Source organism: Dipodomys merriami, unplaced genomic scaffold (assembly GCF_024711535.1).
Source record: "Dipodomys merriami isolate MVZ:Mamm:240054 unplaced genomic scaffold, mDipMer1.0.p SCAF_21, whole genome shotgun sequence".
Taxonomy (NCBI): Eukaryota; Metazoa; Chordata; class Mammalia; order Rodentia; family Heteromyidae; genus Dipodomys; species Dipodomys merriami.
In genome coordinates this window covers 22,062,322-22,078,660 of record NW_027203493.1, presented here as the reverse complement: position 1 = coordinate 22,078,660, position 16,339 = coordinate 22,062,322, and the positions used below count along the sequence as shown (strand labels likewise).

The window sequence follows — 16,339 nt, the reverse complement described above, 5'->3', positions numbered from 1 at the left end:
TTTTTCCATATAAAGTTGAAGTAATTAACTTGGTAACTAATTCACTGAGTGATTATCTTAAATTTAAATGGCCACTGATTTTCCAGTATAACAAGAAAATCAGAAAGTCATGGAAGTGGACAGCACTCCACCTATGAACCAATTTGTAAAAAGAGTCTATGTGGTAGAATAAGAGACGGTATTTTCTGATCTGCTAGCCCCCTACAGCAAGGCAAAGTATCCATGAAGAGTTCAATGTTGGTCACAGAGGGCATATAAACTGAAAACCAAAAGTTGCATTTTTTATGGGTACTTATAAAAAGCTTATTTATGAAATTGATTCAGCTGCCTTCCTAGTGGATCATACTACTTTTTTCCCCTATGAAGAAAAGACATGTTGAATTTAGCAAGAGCCATCTACTATGAGTATACCTAACAAATTGTTGTGATCGATGAGGATTATGGGATATTTTTACTTTGAAAGGATTTACAATCTAACTGAATAGCTAACATTAAAATGCCTATTCAAGTAGATATGGGGTGGTGGAAGGCAGACCTATAAGATAGCATCTTTAGGAAAAGGACCACATCTTGCTATTTTTATCTATTTAGGTTATAGTAGTCCAACAGAGAATAAGAGAATTAGCTCAATTTCAGCATTGTGGTCCATTGCTTTGGTTTATACACTAGAGAAGCTGACAGATCTACAGGTCTCATCAATCAGATGAATCGCTCCCTTCTCACCAAAAGGAAGAGATAATGCGCATGAGAATGGCCTGGGTATTCCTAATAGTGTTCTCTTTCAGGAAGCAAGTCCCCTTGAGGAAACATTGGGAGGGGAGTAGTTTCCTTCCACATTATTTTAGGTACAGAGAACTGATGGAACTTTCCCAATAGAATCTGTGTCTGGGATCAAATTTAATCATTTGGCCCAGAAATACAGGTACCATACTTGTTCTATCTCAAGAAGTTTCTATTTAGGATTTATTTTTTAATGAACAGACTATTCTGAGCAAGTCACTCTAGACCATTTTTCTAGAGCGTACCCTATCAATAACACAAAACACAACACACGTGACTCAGAGAGGGCAGGTCACTTTGAGAAGGAGTCTTCCTAGAGAAGAATTCCAGCTAGGTCTTGAAGAATGACTAAGATTTGCACGAATAGATTTACACTACAGGAAAACAAAGTTCTGCTCTTGTCAACTTTGCTATAAAGTGAAGCAAATTTAAGCATGATGCATGCTGATGAAGCTCCTCAGTGCTGTGGTAATAAGCTATCTTGAAAATGTTCTATTGGGGTTAGAAAGTGCTAATAAAAATTGTAGCTATCGCAAGACTTCTAAACAGTTTCCATCTCTTAACACATTTAATCTCTATCACTACCCTGCTAAGAGGTTGAGGCCCAAAGCACCTAAGTAACTTCCCCAAGGTCACAGACTTAGTAAATGTTGGGTCTAGAACCAAACTCCATCTTCTAGTTCAGTCAGGAACACTAATTCATGATGTGCAACTGCTGGTTCATACTTGTAAATCCAAGCTACTAAGGACTCTGAGATCTGAGGATGAGGGCAGATCAAAGCCAGCCCAGAAAGATAAGTTCTTGAAACTTTCATCTCTAATTAACCAGGAAAAAAATCTGGAAGCGGAAGTGTGGCTCAAGTGGTAGTGCACCTTGAACAAAATAGCTAAGCAAGAGCTTGTCCTGAATTCAAGCCCTAATACTGTTATATGTATGTGCGTGTGCATACACACACACACACACACACACACACACACACACACACACACACACACACACACAATTAACCCAGGTCTTCTGCCCTCACATAGAGAACCCTCTGCCCTTATAGAAGAACCTTTGGCAGGACTGCATCTCCAAGCCTCTGAATGTCTGTTCTTCGTAAAGTTACAAATCCCTTCTAATCATGTCCTAATCTAAATATTCTTGTAATAAAATAAATGATGTCTCTCTAAATCACAGAATTTTCATTTGTCTTTTAGATCAGCACTCAGTTCATGTATAGATAACTACACATTTGGACAAGATCATTATTTTTGGGTAGTCTTGCCTATGTGACTTTAGCCAGTAAAGTTGGCATGCGTATTATGCGCTAGCTATATTTTCAGGATTCAGGAATACCACATACAGATTCCTAGACTACAAATTTGAGCAAAATTACCTTTTCTCCTCATGGGAAAGAGGAGAATAATCAGCTTCTTCATTTGAGTACTGAACTCCTACTACCACAACCCCAAATTTCAGCCACTCACACTTCTGGCTCACATGCTCACATGGATCTTACAACTGCTTTTAAATAAATGAATTCCGTTTCCTTTCTACAATGGTGATAGTACATTCTCTAAAACTATGCCTCCAATTCCCTGTTTTAGCCTGTATTGATCCAACTGACTTTGTAAACTTAATCCCACTATTTTCCATTTAAGTAAATGCAACTGATCCAGCTTCTATCACTGAGCAGAAAGAGGGCAATGGCTGCTGGCTTTATGTTTCACTATGATAAGTGTATCATCTGTGTCTTCAGACAGGTCCTCCCTCAGCCAACCGCAGCTCTGGGTGTACTTTCCCAAGATTGTGTAAGAGGGAACACCTAAGGAGAGCTGGGTCTAGGAATGTGGCCTGGGACTCTGCCAAGCATCTCCCTCCAGATTCATGAATGCAGCTCTCTCTCGACCTTCAGATTGTACGTAATGCAAAAGAAATTTGCCTGTGTTTAAAAAACACATTCAAGAAACAAGTGAACATGTGAAAAGAGAGAGAAACTTCTCTCAATGTGGGCCTCATTTCAGTTCCCCAAGGCAGAAAGAGGCAGTAGAAAATTCAACTACCAAGGTACATAGATGCTCCAACACCTAGATTGAATTCTGTGTGGCAAAAATATAACTGAAGCCAGGTGCTGGTGGCTCCCATCTGTAATCCTAGCTACTCAGGAGGCTGAGGTCTGAGGATAGCAGTTCAAAGCCAGACTGGGCAGGAAAGTCTAGAGACTCTTATCTCCAATAAACTACCAGAAAACCAGAAGTGGTGCTGTGGTTCAAGTGGTAGAGCACTAGCCTTGAGGTGAAGAGCAAGGGATGGCACCCAGGCCCATGGCACCCATGACTGACCCAATAACTAACTAAATAAATAAACTGAATGAGATACTCTTTCTCTCTTTATATAACACTGTTGTTTTTGGAAGGGTTATCTTTTTTCCTGAATAAGAAAGTTTCGACACTTGATTGCTTCTATGAATGACACACATATAAAGATTTTCTTGGGGAGTCTTGAGAAACTCAGGGGAGAATGATCAGAGGGGTGACATTGATCAAGATGCATTGTATTCACAAACTGACATGTTGAATTGAAACCTCTTTCGTACAACCATTTGAAGATAATAAAATAACTAAAAATAGTGTGCTGATTTGGTTATCATGCAATTTGTTCTGTATTTACCAGAAACTGGCACAAATTTACAATGTACTGTATTTCAGTCCCGGAAGTACAAGAATTGCTGTCTCCATTACCATCTAAAACTTAAGACATTTCAAAGAAAATCCACCAGTACGCTTATAGTTGCTTTCTAAATCATCTCTAACATTTCAAATCTTCTAAACATAACTTTATGAGTGAATCAAATTATGCACAAGAAAATTTAAAACTAAGCTAGCTAAATGACTTCTATAATAGATACCAGGGGGGAAATATGTATTTAAAATTATTTTTGTTATCGTTACGTAGTTGTACAAAGAAAGGGTTATAATTCAACATGTCAGTTTAGAAGTACAATTCATCTTCATCAATATCACAACCTTTATCATTCTCTTTCATCCCTGCCAACCCCACTTATCAAAAAATAAGTAATATTAAATATATTTTCTACAATTTCTACCTTCTTGCCAGAAAACAAATAAACATTTCCCCACAGTTATATAGCTGCTTTGTTGGCTATGTCTCTAGTCAGAATCTGAAGCAAACATGACTAAATTTATGCTCATTTAAGAACATTTAGGTCATCAATCCCAAATGCTACTATGGAAGCATGTAAAAGCACACCAAATACTGGTTTTGTCATCTAGGAATTCTGACCCCTTCTTAATGGGCTCTTGGTTCCATTACTAATGTTTTGCCTGTTGACTCAACTATGTGCTTTTATCTGTTCCAAGATTGAGGCCATCCTTACCATCTTCCTTCTACTTCTCTTCTGTTTCTTACTTTTTCTTTGCTTTTAAAATGCTGATATACATATATATAGACATATAGTCATATATACGTATACATATATATCTATATCCCTGCAATTTATAGTCTTCTCAAGTCATTAAAGTTAAAATTAAGTAGAGATCAAAGGCATTCTCAACATTCTCTCTACTCCATTTACTTGGAGTTATTGTATCTCAGAAAGTGTAATGAATGGCCTGTGGCAAATGGATAAACTCAGAACCTTTGTACTCCATGCTATAGTACAAACCTTAGAAAATAATAAATGTTAAAAAACAGAGGCCAGCCCTTGATTTCTGGCCCGCTACATTTGCTTACTACTTTTAAACACGAAAAGAACTCTGTGTGTGTGTGTGTGTGTGTGTGTGTGTGTGTGTGTGTGTGTGTGTGTGTGTGTGTGTTTATTGGTTTTAAATGTTTACCTACAATTCCAAATGTACCTTCTCCTTTCTCTCCCTCTTCTCTACACACACTCACCAAATCTGCAAATGTGCTTATTATAATGGTTAGAGGAAATACTAGGACTGTAACCTTGGAAGATGGCTCATTTGGAAGGAGACATGTATTTGGCTGGTAAGGCTGGTGATTCTGTTCTCTAGGTGGCACTATTACTTCAATTTTTGATGAATTACATAGCTTAATTTCAAATGTTGCTTTCCTTAAATCAACAATATGCATCTTAATTCTGTACATACAAGTGATAAAAACAAGTTGCCAGTTTAGATTTTGTTTTAGAAAATCAAGATGAAGGACAGCTTTAAAAAAAATCGTGCAATCTTATATTTCAATGGTTAGATTGTCTAGGAATTAAGAAATCCTCCTTTGCCTGTCCTCCTCCCTCCAAAAATAAAGAGGCATGTCAAAAACACAGAAGGTCATCATAAAGTTTCAGTCAGACCAAAGGAACCAAGATGAAAGAGCAGTTAAAATTGACTAAGTTCTGCAAGCCTTCAAAATCAGAACATTACTAGCATGACAACCAATGAAAAGTCCTTTCAAGTGAACCTTTGGGGAAAACTACATAAGATGCGTTACTCTCTGGGCTCTTTGGAACTAAACTTTTACTTTATTATGGCTGTCACTGAAGCTTGTAAATTTATATACCCCCCATCACTCTCTCATCCGATATTCGTTTAATGCAAGCCATCCTTGAACTTCAGGAAATCGACAAACAGAACCTCAGGACAGTGAGTGAACTCTTAACATCCACTGTGTTCCAGCCGGTTTGTCTCACCCAGAGTATAAGCGTCATAGTTCCTATTTGTGCATTTACACGGAAATGAAACTCATGTGTTTTACAGTGAAGGGAATATGTTCTGCCCCATTTAGAAAACGTGCCCGATGATGCTTCCCCTCTCCCAACTCCAGACAATTCTTCAATGTCAACACAGATCTAGTGAGGGTTACTTTTTAATCTGTCAATAACAATGACTCCATGTACTCAATAATGGGGTTGTGGCTTTTCTGAGTCTTTAAGTATAAGCACTATGGAAATATAGTGATGTATTTAAGTGTAAAATTAGGGTTAAATGCTTCTGTGTCTTAAGTGCAAGTTTTAGGGGACTCTCAGGACATGTGAACCTCAGCTTGGAAGCACCAAAACCTTCTTAATGTTTCCCAGAGTTAAATCCCCCATGCAAAAGCCATACGGATTTCATTTGCCACCAGCATTTATTACTTCACATTGCTCCATACAAGCCAGAGTAAATGGAGGCAGAATGTAGCAGTAAGTTTGCTCGGTTATTCATGCTTATTATTTGTCCCAATAAAGCAAATGTATCACAACATCACTTCATGTGATTCTGGATCAAACAGCAACTTCCTTCCTGGAACAAGAACCAACATTTTAAACCTAGAATTCCACAGAATTCTCTCCTGATTCCTCTTTCAAATGTGATTCATAGTTTGCGCTTGCCAGTGGCTGAATGGCTGCACTGGATGTATGAGAGTCCTTCAATTAAGCAGCAATTTTGCAATTATTGAAAACCAAGTGCTCCATAATAATTGTTTGAAAACAAGTTGAGACAAGTGGGCAATTACCCTATCAAAGGGATATGTTCCTTTGCAGTGGGCTAGAAGATCCCCTCACACAAACTAAATGCAAAGCCTAGCACACAAGGAGACAGATGCAAGTTGAAAGTTACTTCTGACCATTAAATTCAGTATCATGCACATCTGAAATGCGAAAGCTTTTCAAAAAAGAGATTCAGCCATCAGGATTCAGCGGTCATCTCCTCTCCATGTTCTCGGTTTTCATTCAGGAAGCATAAAATTCTTCTTTCACTCTCCTCGGGAGCTAACGTACTAAATCTTAAAATGTTAATGAGTTACTTGTACATGACTTTTCCATTGTGTGCATCAGTTGTCTTGATGTTTAGTAGAAGATTATGTCCAAGAGATCTAAAGCTACTGGCTCTGTTATATGTCTCAAGTTCACTCTAAGAGGGGTAGGGGTAGGGGGGAGAGAAAGAGAAATAGGGAGGGGGGAGAGAAAGAGAAATAGGGAGAAAGGAGAAAGAGAAACAGAGAGAGAGAGAGAGAGAGAGAGAGAGAGAGAGAGAGAGAGAGAGAGATACTTCCAGAAGGTTTTCAAAGATGAGTGTAAAGAAAAGTAAACAAACTCTTTGCTATACTATCAGGTGGGCGTGCTCAACAGGCTCAGTGTGCTGAGCTCCAAACCAGAGCTATTTATATGGAAAAGAAATGAGATGATCCATCACCTACCATTTTGCCTATTAGAAAGCTGGGACTCTTGAAAGATTCCAGGAAGAAGGGAATTGCTTCCGTTCTAAGGGCCCCCTTTTAAACAGGAAGCCAAGATCTTAGAGCCAAGATTGCAGAAATTTGCCTTTACATTAACATGACATCCCTTTCCTGGTGAGGCAAATGAACCAGCAATACTCCAACACCATTCTCACCTCCCAAAGGCTATGATGAGATTTAAACAATTGATTTATATATAAGCCTGAAGGCCATTACTGCCTCTAGGCAAATGGTTATTTATTTATTTATTTATTCTTTCCCTTTGTTTGCCACTAAAAGTTTCACTGGAAGGAGATCGGCAAACCAGATTTCTAAATAGTTTAACCTCTGGATCTGCAGATGTTGACATACTATAATCTTAAGTGGCCTTGCATATCACCTCAAAATAAACAACATTTCTACTTACCAGCTTTGCTCTGAATGGGCTATGACAGGCTCCAAAGGTATGTGAAAAATTACTGTTATTTTACTTTTAAAATGTGATGTCTAAGTGTGTCTGCAATGTTCTAATGCTTCAAAACGCGTCCGTCAGTCTTGTTTATCTGGAAATCATTTCTTTGTGCTTATATCATTTATAAATAGAAACTGTTCTGCAATAACTTAAAATAGTTCTATATACATAATAGCTTTTCATGTCATAACACTATTGGTCTATATTTACCAACATTTATCTCATTTTGCAAAATAAAGTACAAGAGCAAAGAGACTCTATGGTCCTGGAATTCCAGTAATGGTAACCAACGTGTTTCAAATTCCAGTAAAGGTTATGGTTACATTTCAACAAGTGTCTCTTTGCTCTCTCTTACCTCTGCTGCTAGGTCAGAGGTAAACTCAGGGGAAAAAAGTTTTAAGCGATATCAGGGGACAGAAGGCTTGTGGTTGTTTTGAAAAGGGTGTTGGTCCCACGGACCCATTTTCATGGTGTAATTTCAACACAGGATGAGATCAATTCATAACACAACCTTAGCATCTCTCCAACCCCAAAATGATCATCTTGCGCGAGATAAACGTTGAAAGCTGTAACATTTAGCTGAATTAAACCTGTAATTACACCCTAGTAAATAAAAGGGCAAAAACAAGGCATGTCAAATTGTAAGACCCAAATGGCTTTTGACTTTCTAGAACTAACGTTTATAACAGCAAGCTTAAACAGAAAGTTTAAAAAATAACTGAATGTCCCCAGTTATATACCACTTTGCTTTAAGAGATAACTGTAATTGCAGAAATAATAAACACTCGGAAATATGCTTTTCTTTGCTTCTGGCCAAGAACATTCCTGCATTCTTGTCAGAAAGTGTACACTGAGGAGTCAGAATTGCAAGGTGCCCGGAAGAACCCCAAATGAGATCCAGGAACCCTACCTAGTCCATCACCCAACTTGGCTCACCAAAAACACCCCAAGGGGTAGCAAAGTTTCCCCACCCCACCCCCACCCCCACCCCCACCCCCATCATTGGAGCCGAACACGCGCAACGAATCAGAACCCAAGACGACAAGCCGCACACCGCCACCAGCAGGTCAGCCGCGTCACTCAACAAGTCCCACCTACCAGCTCCCGCAGGGATCCCGCAAAACCCAACCTCAACCACCGCCCCACCCCCAGCCTCCAGCCCCTCCGCTGCTGCTCTCCAAAGCATGACCAGCAGAGGGCGCGCGCTACCTTCCTTAGCGCCAGCTTTCCCGGGCCCCTCCTCCACCTCCTCCTCCTCCTCCTCCAAACCGGCCCCCCACACCAGGATCCCTGGTCCCCGCTCCACCCCCAACACTGCATCCGCCTCCAACTAGGACTCCAGCTCACCCCCCACAGCCTGTGTCTTTTTCCCTTTGGAGAACCCCTTCTCTGCCATTTCCTCTCCCCCCCTCCCGACCCCCGGGCACAAAGCTCCCCGGACCCTACCCTACCCTATTCTTCGCCAGTCTCAATTCACCCCCCATCCATCTCTTTTCCTGCCACCCCCCAAGAAAAAAACCCAAGACCGATCAGCACACACACACACACACACACACACACACACACACACACACACACACACACACACACACACACACACACCCCTATTTCATTAAAGTCAAAACTTTTTATGCCCGTGGGGGCACGGGGGGGGTCCCCAAAGAGAGGCGCGCAGAGCCGGGAGAGTTAGGGACGGCCCGGAGTTTCACCTACCCATTCAGGTCCCAAGTGTCAGGCCAACCTCCCCCCCCCCTCCCCACCGCACCCCAAGCCCAAGCCCCTCCCCAAGTTCTCCAAGCGACTCCGGTGAGCCCTGGACGTGTGAGTCCGCTTTGGGTCTCACCTCCAGGAAAGTAGGGGAGGCGGAGGATGCGAAGATCCCCCCGCCCCGACGCCCAGGCCGCCTCGCCTCGACCCCCTACCCCGTCCGGACGAGCCGGAGGGGCGCTCAGCCTCCCAGCCCCGGGCACCCCCGGCCCGGTCAGAGCCCTCCCTCCCGCGCGCCCCCAGCTCCCACCACCTCTCCACCGCGGCCGCCCTACGAATCTCTCTTACGAGCTCTCTTCTTCGGGGCGCAGACTTCGGGGATCCCCGGGAAGCCGTCTGGGCTCCCGAGTGGCGTCTCCTCTTGGCCCGTGTGCTTTCGCACTTCGGGGATTCTCGGGGTGCTGATCCCTGGGGTTCAGAGGGTGGGGTGCCAGCCTCCCATCTCGGGATGGTGAGAGACGCGGAGAAAGCTCCCCCCCTCACCCCCCCTCCCCAAGAAGCAACTCCAGCCCTCCTTCTCCGCCAGGAGAGGCGAACGACGGAGTTGTGTCTTCCCACAACTTCGTGGTCCCCCCCGCCCCGCACCTCCACCACCGGGCTCCCGCGTCGACTCCCACCCCGTCCTCCCCCCGCTCCCCGAATCCGGCGATCGCCTACCTCGGGGTCCACACAAAGATTTCGGGGGCGCAGTAGCGGAGTCACATCCTTGTCCCGCTCCTGGCTCCACCGTCCAGTACGGGTCCCCGTGATGGTGGCGGCGGTGCCGCTCTTCCCCAACCGGGCGCCGGGCAGCGCTGGGCACGGCCGTTCGGGTGTCTCATCCACGCTTCCCGGGAGGGAGATGCGGGACGCGCGCGCGCGCGTGGGGCGGGCTTGGACCGCCCGGCCCGGAGCCCGGAGCGCGGAGCCCGGAGCGCGGCGGCGGCGGCGGGGTGCGCGGGGTGCGCGGGACAGCGGGCGGGCGGGGACGCCCCGGCGCGGCGGCGGCTGCGGCGACCGCGACCCAGAGCTGCAGCCTGCGCCGTGCGCCCGGGTCAGACATTATTTAGCTCTTCGGTTGAGCTTCGATTGGTCAGACGGCGACGCCCCCATCCCCTCCCCTCCCCCCCCCCTCGCCAGCGCTACCGACACCCGTTCTGTGAGGCCGCTTAAAGGGAACGTCGCGCCTTTTCCTCTCCAGAGCTCAGCCCCAGGGACCCCCCCCCCCATGCTTCCCCCCCCCCCGACACCTCCCTTGCGCCTCGCACCGTCCATCCTCCGCTCGGGCCCCCCGCATCCAGCACCCCCCCCAGTCATGCATCCCTGCGATTCGTCCCTCCACCTCACCCCCCACCCGGCCAGCCCTCCGCGCTTCCGAGGGAGAGCCTCGGGCTTTGGAGGAGGGGGTCGAGCCCCAAATTCTGGGGAGGGGTGGGGGGCGGGAATCCCTTCGTCTCACGCCCTCTGCAGACATCCCAGCCAGAGGCCCTGGGGACGAAGAAAGTGTGTGTGAACCCCACACGTCGACGTTGTGCTCCCCGGGGATGGCAACCCTCCCCCTTCGTTTTCAACCTGGTACCTAAGTTCTGTGGGCGGGAGTTCCCTCCCCCCCCAACACAGACACACCTTCCCGCACCTTCCCGCACCTTTGCGCACCGCCCAAGCCGGCGGAACGCGAGCCCACGGCGGGGGGGGGGGGGGTAGAAAGGCACCGGGGTGAAAGGCACCCGTTGGACGAGGCTGGGGGCGGGGGAGTGGACTCAGCTACCTTAAACATCATGCTGGCTTAAACAGAGTTCGCGCACTGACCTCTCCCGAGTTTGCCTAATAGGAATTCAATCAAGATAATAACACCATTTTTTATTAATGAACGCCCGCAGATAACGTTACACCAAGTTACTTGCTCCAGCCAGGAAGCCGAGGCAATAACAGACCTCACTAAAGCCACGCGCTTTCCCAGCACATCAAACCCAGGGGCGGGGAGAAGAGGGAGAAGAGGGGAAGGAGAGATACACCAAAAGAAAGAAAAGAAACCCACCTTTTCAGCCACTACTTGTCAAAGTAAACATCAAGGCAGCTGCTCAGGGGGAAGACTCCAGCCCCCAAACTCAGAGACTCTTAATACAATATATATATAATATAATATATATAATTTTCCCCCACCTTCCTTTTGGTTCCAAAAGGGAGGGGGGGTAGGGGTCGAGTCTTTGGGTGCCCGCTACAGTACTCCCGTTCTGCAGCAAAGAAGTTAAATTATTGATAGTGGAAATTGCATGGCCGAGGTAATACTCGCACCCCTTGAGCGAGGCGTTCCATTTGATCTGGGCAGACACTGGGAGATTTCGTGCTAGCTCGCCGGGGGTGGGGTGGAGTGGGGTGGGATTGGTGGGGACCGGGCCGGGGTGGGGGGGGTGGGGGAGGGAGGCGGTGCGAGCAGTCCTCTCGGTGAATGGGAGAGCGGGTGGAGTCCACGAGAGGGCTCCACGGCGCCTTGACGCGCACGCTGTCATATGATACCTCCTCTGCCTCGAAATAGACACTCCAATGCACGAATTACCAGAATCAAAATTCAGCGCATTTAAAATGATACATCTTTTATTAGAAGAGTTCCGTTCCAGGGCATTCATTGCACGCTCTTGCAGATTTTTTTTTTCGTTGCCAGCCTTAGCCAACTTACAACATAGAAATCAGACCTTTGAAAAACGAACGTGGGCAGCCAAGAGGAAGATAGACAGAAAGACACATAGATAGATGGGTGCATAAATACATAGATAGATACACAGATGTTAGAGAAACAGATGTGAAGATATATATATATACATATATATATATATATATATATATATATATATATATGGGGAGGGGGTCCTCCCGGTCCCTATTTTGCCTGTGGCCAAGACCCTTGGAACCAGAAGACTATTTTCAATAAGCCATTTGATGATCTCTTGCCTATGGTCTCCTTGGCTTCCTGCTTTAAAGCTAGATGTTCTTCTCAGCTGCTTCAACCAATACCTACACGACTAGTCTGGACCTTAAGATTTAGAATGAAAAGCAAGACGTGGGTCTAGAAGGTTCAAGAGTCCTAACCCTGTAATCCCGAGTGTTAAAATGAAGGCTCTTTCTGAAATTAGGCTCCAGTGAGGGGGAGGGGGGTTTGCAGGAATTAGCATTTAAATAAGCATCCTTAGTCATTCTGAGACAGACAATCTTGAAGTGACACTTTGGGAAAAACTCCCTGAGGGATGCAAAGCTGGCAATCACAAGAACACCTTCCCCTCAAAGTTCTGTAGGTACAGACAGCTATGTGTGAGTATGCAATTTTTCCCCCTGTAATCTCAAAGGGTAACTAAGCGTTACTAAGACTGGTTGCTTTAAGAATAAGAATTCCCCTACACAGTCTAACATTCATTTCGGTAGAAGGAAAGACTTCTAAACAATTTCCTTTCCTGGACCTTCTTGTGGTTATCAAGAATGCACTGTTGAATATATATTATTGCATACTGGGTTCAATTTGCCTTAGGGTTGGCAAGTAGCAAAAGGAATTCACTCCTATTAACTATTTTAGAGCTTCGGAAAAAAAAATGTTCCTGTTGGTCTAAATGAAGAACCTGAGGCTCATTGCTACAAAGTAGTTTACTCAAGTTCACTCACACAGGGAAAATGCCAGAGACAAGACTTCAATGAACTCAAGAACTCCAGCTAGAAATACCCCTGTTTTCTACTCTCCCCTCCCCCTCCAGTAAGTAGAGCTATCTGTTCCTTGGAAGTGTTAGCAGAATGTGTGATCATTCAGAGTGCCTTTGCAAATTGTTGGTCTAAATAGTCAAGTTATTCAAATATATGCATATTCTTAGAGTGTCACACATTTAGCTTTGCACCTCTGTCAACTTGATGGAGCACATGATCAATACAAACTCCCCTACAGACAGATGGTGGAGTTTATTGTGGAATAGTCAATGTATGTGAAATGTGCAGGGTAACCAGAGAGCAACAAGGACAGAGGACCTGAAGCTGTGTGTGGCCATCTCAAAAACTCTCTGCTTCTAGTTGCCAGGGTATAGGGTGGATGCAAACAAAAGGTCATCCAATGTAATGCAATTTATGAAGCTATATGTTTTTTAAGTAAATATTCGTGTCTCTTTATAAGGACTGGAATAATCTCCACCCAGACTTTTAACAAATAATTTTGTTTGCTTCAAATTGATGCTTACTTTCCAACTTTAAATTTGCTAGAAAACAAGTTCTGTTCCCAAGTTTCAAAACTCAGTTATTGTATGTATGTATATATACGTATGTATACATATATATATGTTAAGTCGATGTCCAGAGTCTGCTATGATTCGCTACAGCTGGAGCAAGTCTTTTACTTGCTGAATTTATCTTTCCCTGTCAGAATTTGTGCTCATTTCTGAGGCTGTGATTGGATGAGTCTATGGCCAATCTTCTTGTTCCTATTTTCCCTTGATATTATATAAATAAATGTTGGTATCTTCACTTTCCAGTGTGTGGTGCAGTTTCACTGAGAAAGAGAGAATTCAGAAAAGGCAAAGGATACTTAGAAATAAAAGAAGATTAAGTATCAATTCAGATGAGCCTTACAAATAGGACCTCTTCACACAGTTCTGGGCATTTCTAATTTTCTGATTTGTGTATGAGTCCCCAAAACAATAAGAGATCAAACTTCAAACACTTACCTGTTAGCAATAAAATGACATTCCTACAGTGAGAACAATGAAGCCAAGATAAACTATGCACCATTGCCTGGCATGGACTTCCAAATATTTTTATTTGTTTAATTCAGACAACATAGATTATATATAACTATATATATGTATATAATTTTTGAGATCTAAGATCAAACCCTTTACAAAAAGTCTTGTTTCTTTTCTTTTAAACAGGGCCTCTGTGTAGCCGAGGCTGGCAATAGACCTGTACTCCTCCTGCCTCAACCTGCTGATCAGACAGAATCACAACTGCTTGCCAAAGTACTAAAATTATTTTCTTATTATGATCAAGAGCAATGCTGCTAAGATAGTGTGTATGTTTTTAGTCTTAAACACTGGTTTCTGGCATAATAGACAGGTTGAGAGCAAACATGACAAGTTTATATAATAATTTTCTCTATCAAAAAAGAGGGAAAAGCCCGACGCCTGGTGGCTCACACCTGTAATCCTAACTACTCAGGAAGCTGAGATGTGAGGATTGTGATTCGAAGCCAATCCAGACAGGAAAGTCTGTGAAATTTTTATGTCCATTTAACCACCAGAAAACCAGAAGTGGAACTGTGGCTCAAAATGGTAGCGTGCTAGTCTTCAGCAAAAGAGCTCAGGGACAGCCCTAAGTTCAAGCCCCATAACCAACCAAAAAAGGAAGAAGAAAAAAAAAAGGAGGGGAAGGGGAAACTTGAAAATAAAAGTTACTCATTTCACTTTTGTGAGGTTTTGAAAATTATCTTTGAATGAGTGTCTCTATTGCTTTGGAGTGCTGGTCGAATACTACCCTCACCCAGTGTCCCAGGAGCACCATGAATAACTCATCTATACTTGTCAGGAAATAGAAACTAATCCTCATTACCCAAATGGGAGCGGAGGCAGTAGGCTCAGATGTGACTTTGTCATTTTTTTCTATTAATACTTTTAATTGGCTGAGGTCAAGACTACTATCATTATAAACATTTTATGTTTAATTATGTTTACTTAAGTTTCCTAGTTACTTCTGCCTTCAATCTTCCTTGCAAAAATAAATAAATAAACTCTGAAACTCTCTAGTATCAAATGAATTGACCTCCAACATTACTGAAAAATTGGGAATAAGTAATTAACATAGGGGAAAAAATAAACAGAAAACTCCTCTGTTGAACAGAGTAGCAGAGTTGTTCTCAAATTCATTCTGTGTGATTTCTAATTCCAAAGGCCAAACACAGGCTTGAACTGTGCTGCTTACCCTCTTTGAGATCACTGAATAATACCTGCCCTGAGAAAATTGTTAAGGGAGAAATAGTTTCCATACTCATTGGGTAGTAGTTCTCTGCAAGCATTTCATAAACTGAAAGAATAGCTCTACACCATACTTAATTATGACCTAATTGATCAACACCTGTTACAGAAGTTATGCAACAAGCAGGACTACAAGTGTCAGACAAAAGCAAGGAACCACAGAAGAAAGTTTTAGAAGTTCCCAGATTTGGAGTGTAGAAAAAGAGGGTAGAAAAGTGATCCCATCTGGGAATATTTGACTAAATCAAGAAAAACCACACAAAAATCATTAAAAATTGCTGAGGCTAACCTCCCAAACATATGAGAATCATCAACTTGGAACCCTAGGCCTTACCAGATTTCCCTGACAACATTTAAAAAGTAACAAAGAAGAATACGTTGGCATGCCCATTGTACACAACATCCAGATTTCCTTTTGAGATAAAGTCTCTCTAACTTTCTTAACCTGGGCTGGCCCCAAACAATAAGGATCCTGTTTTCCACCTCCTGAACCCCTGGAATTCCAAGAGGGAGCCACCAATGGTAGTTCTGGGCTTCCTAAGTAGACCTTTTTTTTTTCTTTTTTTTTTAAGATTCATCTGATGGAATCTTCAGAGATCATTACATGTTCCTCACTTCTGTAGGGCCATCACGACAGACTAGGGAAGTACATTATGCGCCTTTCCTTTTAGGGACTTCTCTACAGTACAGCAAGACTAGAGCTTGGGAACTCTTACTTGTAACATAGATTTGTTCTTGTGGCGATTTATATCTTATTTCATATTGTCCAACCTTTATGAAAATGGAGAACATCTGCTTACTCTCCTCCTGATGTTATTAAGTCACCACTCCAACTTTTCTCATAGCAAGCGATCAGATCTCAACCTTCTTCATAAACTCCAACTTCTAATCCATTAATCATTTCTCTACGTCTACACAGGACCTCCGGCCAAAGTCTCCATATTCTTCTGAAAATGTGGAGCCCCAAACTAGACATGTGTATGAGATTATCCAGGGTTCAGGAAACATGGGAGTCATGAATTATCTGAACACAGCTGCTAGGAAAAACTAAAGGGAAGATTCAATCAGATTGACAAATCTTTTCCTTGCTAGTTGGGAGACACAGTGGTTGTTTAATAAAATGATGAGCCTTCATGTCAAAGCTGTGTCTTTTACCCTTAGCTTGTAGATGAAGCTTTTTCC

The 16,339-nt window shown here is 43.5% G+C and overlaps 1 protein-coding gene across 6 annotated transcripts in view; it reads right to left on the bottom strand.

Annotated features, from left to right (window-relative positions):
• Bdnf (brain derived neurotrophic factor) overlaps nt 1-16,339 on the bottom strand; it is a 54,190-nt gene that overhangs the window by 22,137 nt on the left and 15,714 nt on the right. The window contains exon 1 of one of the 6 annotated variants that reach the window (XM_070032693.1): nt 11,200-11,246. The exons of 3 other annotated variants lie outside the window; for them this stretch is intronic. The gene's annotated coding sequence lies outside the window, so the exon portion shown is untranslated. Of the gene's footprint in view, nt 1-9,470; nt 9,540-9,839; nt 10,018-11,199; nt 11,247-16,339 lie in introns of those variants that run through there. 2 more of the 6 variants (XM_070032695.1, XM_070032694.1) reach the window with 2 other exon arrangements.